A 10,017-nucleotide genomic window follows, 5' to 3' on the forward strand; every position below is an offset into this window, starting at 1 on the left:
TAGCGTATGATTAAAACGATGAGTGGGCCCGGTGACATCTTGCTTTACTCCAAAACAGTTTAATAAGTCAGTAAACGCAAGTCCTAATGCATCATTTGTATTATCAATATGAATGTTAAAATCTCCGAAAATTAGCGCTTTATCAGCGTTAACCAACAGGTCTGAGAGGAAATCTCCAAATTCTTTTAGGAATTCTGTATACGGCCCTCCCTGGTGGTCTATACACAGTAGCCAGAGCCAGGGATGGGCAGTATTTCAAATACATGTACTTGAAATAATATTTTGTGTTTCAATATCTTTGGAAAAAAGTCACATGTATTTTGTATACAGGTTCGATCGGTTCACTAAGAAGATCCGGTTAAATAGAATGATTTGTTCGCAATCTGGACATCACTAGACGAGACAAAGCAAATAAAACCCATTACAAACGAGGCATTGGTGCAACCAGTGGGGACATAATCACTGATTATAATGACATACTGTGTTTTTACGTGTTGTGTATCACGCTGCATAAACATAAAACCATGTCTGCATTTATGATCGGAGAAACAACAAGCCTACTCTACACTGCTCAAAACTCACGTTTGAATCATCAGCGGCAAATTATTTAAATATAAAAAAAACATACTTACAGGCTGTGAGTCAGAAGCACCAGACTGTCCTTGCAAAGCTGGAACTGCCCCACTTTATACAGCCGTTGTGCCACAGACACATTGTAGGCTGCTGGTTCAGGAAACAGTCCTCATCCTCCATAAAATGCACTGCACACATCTGTATATTTGTGTTGAACTGTTCTGGAACAGTGTTGAAATATAACTTAACCACTGATTTCTAGTCATGTCCTCTTTTGGAAGACCAAACAAAGTTTCACTTTGAAACTTCGAAACACACAGAGATTCCACAACATGGCAGCTGCGGCAACAGAGAGAATGAAAGGTACGTCTTTCTTTCTTTGCGTGAACATTTGAGTGGTGTTATGCAGATCTTCCCACATCATGACGTAGACGTGTTGGGGTGTGTTTAAACGAGCCGTTTTAGGAGGGCGTGGAAGACTCTTAACTTTTATAAAGAATATCTCTTTGGATTTGAGACTTCAGTCTTTGCAACTTTACAGATCTTCTTTAATCACCAAGAGCTTGTAACACTCCAAAGAGAAAGGAAGAAAGCAAGAATTGAAACACATCATATGAACCCCTTTTATTAAAAGCGATACTTTGTGCGTGGTTAAATGTTATTTCTGTTCCAGTTCATGCTGTTGTAACTTACTGTGTAGATAGACCAAAGAATATTAGACTCATTCATTAGACTCTTTCCTACTCATTCATCTAACTAAAAGTTAATCAGTTTTTTACAGTGCAGTGTAGCCTATAGTTCACTTAAATCAAAATGTAGACTATTTAAATGAAAATTAATTTTGTTTAGATTTGTTAAACTTCTGCTTGCAATTAATGCAAATAAATGTGTTTAATAAACAACATAATGAAACTGAAAGTATTTGTACACAGATGTAAAGTAGTACAGTACTATTAATACAGTACTCTCGTAAATGACACTATGTCAAATATTATGTAGAAAATGAAACTTAATAGAATTCATAGTGCAGGAGCTGGTGATGAAAATTTCAACAATACGTTTTGTTGGAGTATACCGTATAAGAAAGTGTACTGAAGTTTGGAAAGATCGCGTGACCCTTAGGCAGCAATGCATGCACAGTCCTTTGCTCTGCTCACTGTGTCAGAAACTATATATGTCCTGTCAGTAAATTGTGAACAACTCTTCACCTAGCCCACTATGAGTACCCCAGCAGTCAAGGACGTTCGGCAAAGAGAGATTGAACAATGGCCAGTAAAGAAAAAAAAAAAGTCAAAGATTCCACCATCTCCAGAGAGGATCTGGACGCTGCTATAGCTAACGGTATCAAGCTAGCGCTCAAAGAGCAACAGAGTGCTCTCGATTCAGTAGAGACTTCGACTGTAAGAGAAGCAATAGACTCTGTACTGACTCCAGCACTCCACGATCTACATTTGGATATACAAACGACCAACAATTCTGTATAAGAGCTAAAAGCAGAAGTTGAAAAGCTAGCCAACGCAGCAAAACAGACACGGGACTGGGTCGATTCCATTCAAGCAGCTGCACGTGAGGATAGGAGGACAGTCACAAACTTAAGAAATCAGCTGGAACAACTAGGAGCAGGAGAAATAACGTGTGACTGGTGGGGTTGCCAGAAGGGGCGGAGGGCTCAGATGCAGCGGGCTTCCTCAGATCTCATCTTTCCAAGTGGATCCCGTCAGTGAAAGGCCGTGACATCGAGACTGACCGGGCACATCGCGTGTATGACGGAAGGAAAACTCAGATCGGCCGAGTACTCTCATCTTCCGTGTACTAAGATGGCATGACAGGTCGGCGATCCTGAAAGGTGCTTGGCAAGCTTATCCGGTGAAATATATGCAGGACAATGTCACACTACTATTTTTTCCCGACTTTAGTCCAGCCACAACTACCAAGAGAAAGAGCTTTAATCCAGTCTAGAAGCAGACAGCCCTCGGTCTCCAGCGGTAATTAAACTACGGCACAAAGGTGAGCAGATGATGTTCAACTCTCCTCAGAAGGCGGAGGATTTTGTTACTTCACTGTCACAGAAGACATTCTGCAGTGCTACAAAGCAGTGGGAGGGCAACGGCTACCGTCTCCATCCTTTCAGCTCAATGAGATGAGTTCTGTGGTGATCCTAACTGCCCTGAAGAGGACAGTAACAAGGTGGACATGGACACTTCTTAATTTCTTTTTGGAATCTTGCCCCTGTCGTGTATGCTGGTCTGCTGACTGGTAAATAATAATGATTTATTTTATTTATCTGTATTTGCTATTAATATTTTTTGGGCTAATGGAGAGCAGGTTTGATCTCTAAGCTTTTGGCTCAGTGGGCCTTTTGGAGGCATGTCTTGCACTGAAGTGGACTGGTCACGCATCAACATTTGTTTTTGTTTATGCAGACCTACACTCTCGGTAATGTGCGGTCTGCTTTGACTTTTGTACATAGTTGTTTGTCGTTCCTTTTTCTTGTTTTTTTTCTATGCCCTTCAACAGACATCAATACTCTTATTTATTTAGTTTTTCTTGTAAAAGGATTATGCATCGAGGTGGATTGGTATCTAGGATACATACGAATGTTTACATGTCACTGGCAGTATGGCATTGCTTTTGTATATCTTCAGGTATACATAATTTTGACATTGCGAGCACACATTGCAGGTTTTGAATATCTTATCACTGAATGTGAATGGCCTAAATTCTCCTATTAAGCGTACCCGGATATTAGAATATTTGCACCGTAAATAGATTTCCTGTGCCCTGATACAAGAGTCCCATTTAAAACAATGCGATGTGGCACGTTTTCAAAACAAGTAATATAAACTGGCAGCCTTCTCTTGTGCTCGTAATAAATCTAAGGGGGTGCTTATCTTAGTCAATAGGAAGTTACATTTCACTAATGAAAAAACCGGGAATGATGATGCAGGTAGATTTGTTTTTATACGCTGTAAAATACATAATGACAGGTTAGCAGGTATTCAAGGGCAGGCTTTAAGATGGTTTCGATCCTACCTGTCTGATCGTTACCACTTTGTTTATCTAAATGGGGAGTCATCTCATCTCATCTCATCACCAGTAAAATATGGAGTGCCACAAGGATCTGTCCTAGGTCCTATGCTGTTCCCCCTTGGAAATATTATTAGAAAATATGGGATTAGTTTCCACTGTTATGCTGATGATAGTCAACTAAATATCTCAATGAGACCAGATGAAACTTCTAAATTATCTAAACTAACAGAGTGTGTTAAAAATGTAAAAGATTGGATGACCAATCATTTTCTCCTATTAAATTCAAATAAGAAAGAGATATTACTTATTGGACAAAAAAAAACCCAGAATCTCATAGATTACAATTTGCAACTAGATGGATGTACTGTTACTTCCTCTACAGTCAAAAATCTGGGTGTTATATTAGACAGTAACTTGTCTTTTGAAAATTTCCCATGTTACAAAAACAGCATTCTTCCATTGCCAAGCTACAAAACATGTTACCTGTTTCTGATGCAGAAAAGCTAGTTCATGCATTCATGACCTCTAGACAGTTGCAGGGATAACAAAGATATGAGTTTCAAACACAAAACAGGAACTAAGCCACAGTCTGAGAGGGTTATCAGGAGAGATTCCAGCCAGGTCCATGGTAGTGAATGTCAGCTCAACAGGAGGAGTGTAGGAAAGGGGTTCCAGAGCAAATCTAACAGTCCAAGAGCAACGAGACAGTCCAGCTCTCCAATGAACACCAGGGGACAGAGAACAGCGAGGAATGAGAGGAAGGAGGCAGGCAGTAAGGAGTCCAACAGCCGGAGCCAAAGGGGGAGCTGGGGAGCACAAGGGGGAAGGGGAAAAAACAAAAACTTAACTAAAAGGCAGGAGCTCAAAACCAAGGAACTAGATAGAACGGAACTAAATCAAAAAAACTCTAATATCAAAGGGTATCAAATAAACACAAAAGAAACTAACCTAGACAGGAACAAGCTCAGACAACAGAGACAAGTGCCAGCAGAGATTCAGTCTGGCACAGGACAAAAAACAAGTGGAGAATATAAAGGGTGACTAATGATCTAAAACAGGTGTTAACTCTAACGAGATAATAAGGTAACAAGAGGAGCGGGGTAACAATAGATAAAGGGCACATGGCAAACAAATACCAACTGACAGCCATGTGTTACAGGACATGACAAAAACATACCCAGATCAGCGGGGTGCCTTGACATAAGGCCCTTAATGGTTTAGCTCCTGCGTACCTAACTAGTCTTTTACCACGCTACAACCCATCACGCTCCCTAAGGTCACAAAACGCTGGACTTTCGATAGTACCTAGGATAGCAAAGTCCACTAAAGGAGGTAGAGCTTTTTCGCATTTGGGTCCCAAACTCTGGAATAGCCTTCCTGATAATGTTCGGGGTTCAGACACACTCTCTCTGTTTGAACCTCTGGAGTCGATCAACGCGGATACGCATTTTGTGGCATCTTCTCCTGATAACTCTGAAAAGAACTTAAATTACACCCTCAGTTTTGATCGTACAGATAACAGCAATACATCAATCGAATCTGTAAAGGGTCTACTTTTATTTGTATACACACATAATAACAACAAAACTTTGTGCATTTATAAAATAAAGAAAACAATCAGAGTGCGTTGTCTGCAGCCTTGGTTCTGCGCTGATCTTCATTTAGAAACGCATCATTAAAATGAACTGTAATTCAGTGAATACTCAACACAGAGACATGAGAGATATATCTATAGAAAGCTTGACAGAAAGAAAACTAAGCAAGTGCTACCAAAAACAAATATTCTGTGATAAAGTAATCCACAACAAAAAAATCCCGACGTTCAAACTCCCACATTACACCAAATTATATCTAATGCGATCACGCCCACACGCCGAGCGCGCTATTGATATTATAATCGTCTACGTGAAGCTCCCGCCGTGTAAACGCCCACATTACAGCAAACAAAGCAGTGAGACTGTTCTTCAAGTTTTTTTTTTATTTTACTGTCCACTTCGCGCTGAGAGGAATAATACCGGTACATAATTCACCCCAAGAAGACGTGCTGAGAGGAATAAGATTACCTCAGAAAAAAAAAAATGAAGCGGTTTAAACCAGCAGAGATCATAAACATGACAAGTCTTTTTTATTATTAATCTACTGTATTAGTTTTCATATAACTTGTACACATTTTACTAGTTAGACTTCTTCCAAAATATAACTCCTAACTAAATGTATAATCAGGTGAAATATTATGAAGCTTCATTTACATCATATCAATGTTTCACGATGCCAGGATGTTTTTTTTATTTTTTATTTTCCAACATATAACATAGACAGCAATGCGATATAAAAGTAATATGAGGTATGTGCCAGGTATGTGATGGTCATTTATATATTTCAACATGACACAATACCAGTCAGAACTTTTGAACAGTAAGATTTTAAATGTTTTTGTAAAGAATTCTCTTCTGCTGACCAAGCCTGCATTTATTTGATCCAAAATACAGAAAGTTGCATTTGCTAAAGCAGGAATATTGTGAAATATTTTTACTGTTTAAAATAACTGCTTTCTGCTGTTCTTTTAATTAATCAAAAAAAATAATAATATAATAATGTATTTTTTTAAAGTAGAAAATCTGAATATTAGTGTTACGACCTCTCGACTGTTTATTCACTCACTCCCAACAGACGTCACAATAATAACGAACATACCAACCCAGGAACGAAATTATACAGAACAGACAACAACGAAGAAAACTAAATACAAATAAAGAAATGCTTGTTTGCTGGCTAGTCCACAAGATCTATCCATGTCCTTTCTCCTCCTCGTTGACGTTTATACCGTATCAATCAGCCACTCAAATCATGAACAGGTGCGTCCACCTAAGAGAGAGATAGAGCACGTGCACGCTCCAAAAGGATAGGCCACGCCAAGAAAAACAAGGGAGGGACAAAACAAAGAAAACAGACAGACCAAACCACCGGCCGTAACACTCCCCCACCTAAAAAAAAAAAAAAAAAAAAAAAGAATAAATAAAACATACATACATATATTTTTTTTCTTTTTTCTTGAGTTGAGTGTACATGAGAAGCCAGAACAAGCAATTACAACATACATAGGAGGCTACATTATCCTCGCGAAAGAGCATCTGCAACAATATTGTCATTACCCTTCTTGTGCTTAATTTCTAAGTTGTATTTTTGGGCCATCAAGGCCCAACGCATTAAGTGCTGGTTATGATTGTACATACGCGACAGAAATACCAACGGATTGTGGTCAGTAAAAACCACCACAGGTAAAGAAACAGCCCCCAGATAAACATCAAAATGTTGTAACGCAATTAACATCGCCAGTGTCTCTTTCTCTTTGGTCGAATAATTCAGCTGAGGCCGACTGAACTTAGTAGAAAAGTAAGACACCGGATGAGAAAACCCGTCAGCACCATCTTGCAACAGGACAGCTCCCGCTCCCGTCGCACTTGCATCCACCTCCAACGTGAATGGTCGGGACAGGTCAGGAGTTGACAGGACTGGAGCACTGCAAAGAAGAGACTTTGCACACATGAAAGCATGTTGACACACATCAGACAAACAAAAAGGTTTTTTAGGACTGCATAAAGCCGTCAAAGGTGCCACAATCGTAGAGTAATTTTTACAGAAACACCTATAGTATCCGGCCATTTTTAAAAATCACCGCAGTTCCCGCCGGGTTGTAGGAACAGGATATGACAGAATAGCAGAAATTTTAGCATCTATTGGTCGTACCTTTCTTCGTCCAACTTGCTTACCTAGGTAAGTGATAGTTGCTTTCGCAAATTCACACTTTTTCAAGTTAAGTGTGAGAGAAGCATTAGAAAGACGATTAAAAACGGTCTTCAGTGTTGACATATGCTCATTCCAAGTGGCAGAGTAAATCACCACATCATCCAAGTATACATTACAATTATCAACGTCTCTTAAAACCAACTCCATTAAACACTGAAAAGTCGCAGGCGCGTTCCGCAGGCCGAACGCCATTCTCGTATATTGAGCAAAACAATCTGGTGTTACAAATGCAGCAATATCAGATGCACGCAGAGTCAATGGCACTTGCCAGTATCCTTTTAAAAGATCCAACTTTGTAATGAACTGTGCAGTTCCGATATTGTCAATACAGTCTTCGACTCACGGCAAAGGAAATGAATCTTGCACCGTCACCGCATTCACCTTTCGAAAATCGGTACAAAATCTACTCGATCCATCTTGTTTTGGAACCAAGATACAAGGAGAACTCCATGGGCTTTTACTCAGCTTTGCAAAATTATTCTGCAACAAATACGCTACTTCGGTTTTCATTACCTCTCTTTTGTCTATAGAACATCGATGAGCGTGTTGTTTAATTGGTGCGGCAGAACCCACATCAATATCATGCTGTAACACTGAAGTACAGGAGGGCACATCATTAAACAAAACAGGATAATTTTTAATCAACTCCGTAACATCCCGCTTTTGATCAGTATCTAAATAAGACAACTGCTCCTGTAGAGACTTTAAACACTCAGAGTTATCTAAAAGCCCACCGGTCAACATCTCACGGTGCACTTCCAATCCATCCTCACTAACCTGTGAATTCAACACGGACAATACAGGGTTCACTTTTTCATTCTCTGTGGTTAACTCAGAGAGATTACTTGTCACAGCAATGTCATTTGATCGCTCCGAATACGCTTTCAGCATGTTCACATGGCATAGACGCGTTTTCCTACGTCGATCTGAAATATGAAGCACATAATCGGTCTCGCTCACTCTTTTCATAACGACATAGGGCCCTGAAAAACGTGCAGCAAGAGCAGCACCCGGCAACGGCAACAGTACCAGAACCTTTTCCCCCGGCACAAAATTCCGCACAACTGCACGCTTATCATATTGCCGCTTCATTTTCTCTTGGGAACGACCAAGTGCATGTTTTGCAGCAGCACAACCGTTATGTAACCGCTCCTGACATCGTGTGATGAAATCAAGAACATTGATTTTTGTCGCTTGCTCCACCGAAAGAAATTGATCTTTAAAAACCTTTAAAGGTCCTCGCACTTTGTGGCCAAAAACCAATTCAGCTGGGCTGAACCCAAGGGACTCCTGTCTCCCCTCGCGAACAGCAAACAGCACCAGCGGGACACCATCATCCCAATCATCCAGTTTCGAGACAATATTTACACAAAGAAGACTTTAAAGTCTGATGCCAACGTTCCAGGGCACCCTGAGATTCCGGGTGGAACGTGCTAGATACAACGTGCGAAATACTCAAGGAGTTCAACGTTTTTCGAAAAACCCTTGACAGAAAATTAGAGCCTTGATCAGTCTGAACTATCTTTGGAAGTCCAAAGGTAGTAAAGAATTTTACAAGCACTTTCGTCACCGTAGCTGCTGTGATTTTGCGCAACGGAACTGCCTCAGGGAATCGTGTGGCTACACACATTATTGTCAAAAGGTACTGGTACCCTGTTTTAGTACGTGGAAGTGGACCAACACAATCCACAATAACTCTTTCGAAAGGTTCACCAACTGCGGGAATTGGGTAAAGCGGAGCTGGCGAAATCACTTGGTTAGGCTTACCAGCCATCTGACACATATGACAAGTTTTACAATATTGAGAAACCTCCGTTTTTAAACCGGGCCAGAAAAAGTGCTGAAGAATACGATCATATGTTTTAGTCACACCGAGATGTCCTGCCCATGGGTGATCATGTGCCACAGCCAAAACATGCTGTCGAAATTTAAAAGGGACAACAATCTGGTTCACAGAACCCCACTCATTATCTTCATCAATGAACGAGCCTGCATTCCATTTACGCATTAAAACGTCCTTGTCCCAAGAATATTGGTGCTTATCTGATTGCGATCCGGCAACATTAGCACTTGCACGACATCTCTCAAGGGTATGATCGTTATTCTGATCTTCAATAAGTGACTCACGAGAAACAGGCAAAAATGCAGCCATTTCTGGCACAGCCACATTTTTAAGATTTAATTCTGAGTCACCTATTTGTTCGTTAAGCAACTTACCATCTTCAGAAACATCAGCCAACAAGGTATCGCACAAATCGACTTCATCATGCTGCCTTCACTTGCGCTCTTGTTGACACTGCACTGGCTGAAAACACATCAGGGAATTTCTGTGCGAGGTGATCAGGGTACGTCTCAACCTGTGGTATATTAGTAACATGTAATACTGGCATAACCTTACCACCAGCAATATCATTTCCCATAATAAACTCAACGCCCTTTACAGGAAAAGAAGAACGAACTGCCACATTAAAGACCCCTGGCACCAAGTCAGATGTAAGCCATACTCGATGGACAGGAACGGGCACAAAACCCATTTCGATTCCTTGTACAATAGTACTCGTTTCACATGCAGTCTCTGGGCAGAAGTGTAACACATCTGCTAACACA

The sequence above is a fragment of the Cyprinus carpio genome, chromosome B4 (genome assembly GCF_018340385.1).
Source record: "Cyprinus carpio isolate SPL01 chromosome B4, ASM1834038v1, whole genome shotgun sequence".
NCBI classification, from domain to species: domain Eukaryota; kingdom Metazoa; phylum Chordata; class Actinopteri; order Cypriniformes; family Cyprinidae; genus Cyprinus; species Cyprinus carpio.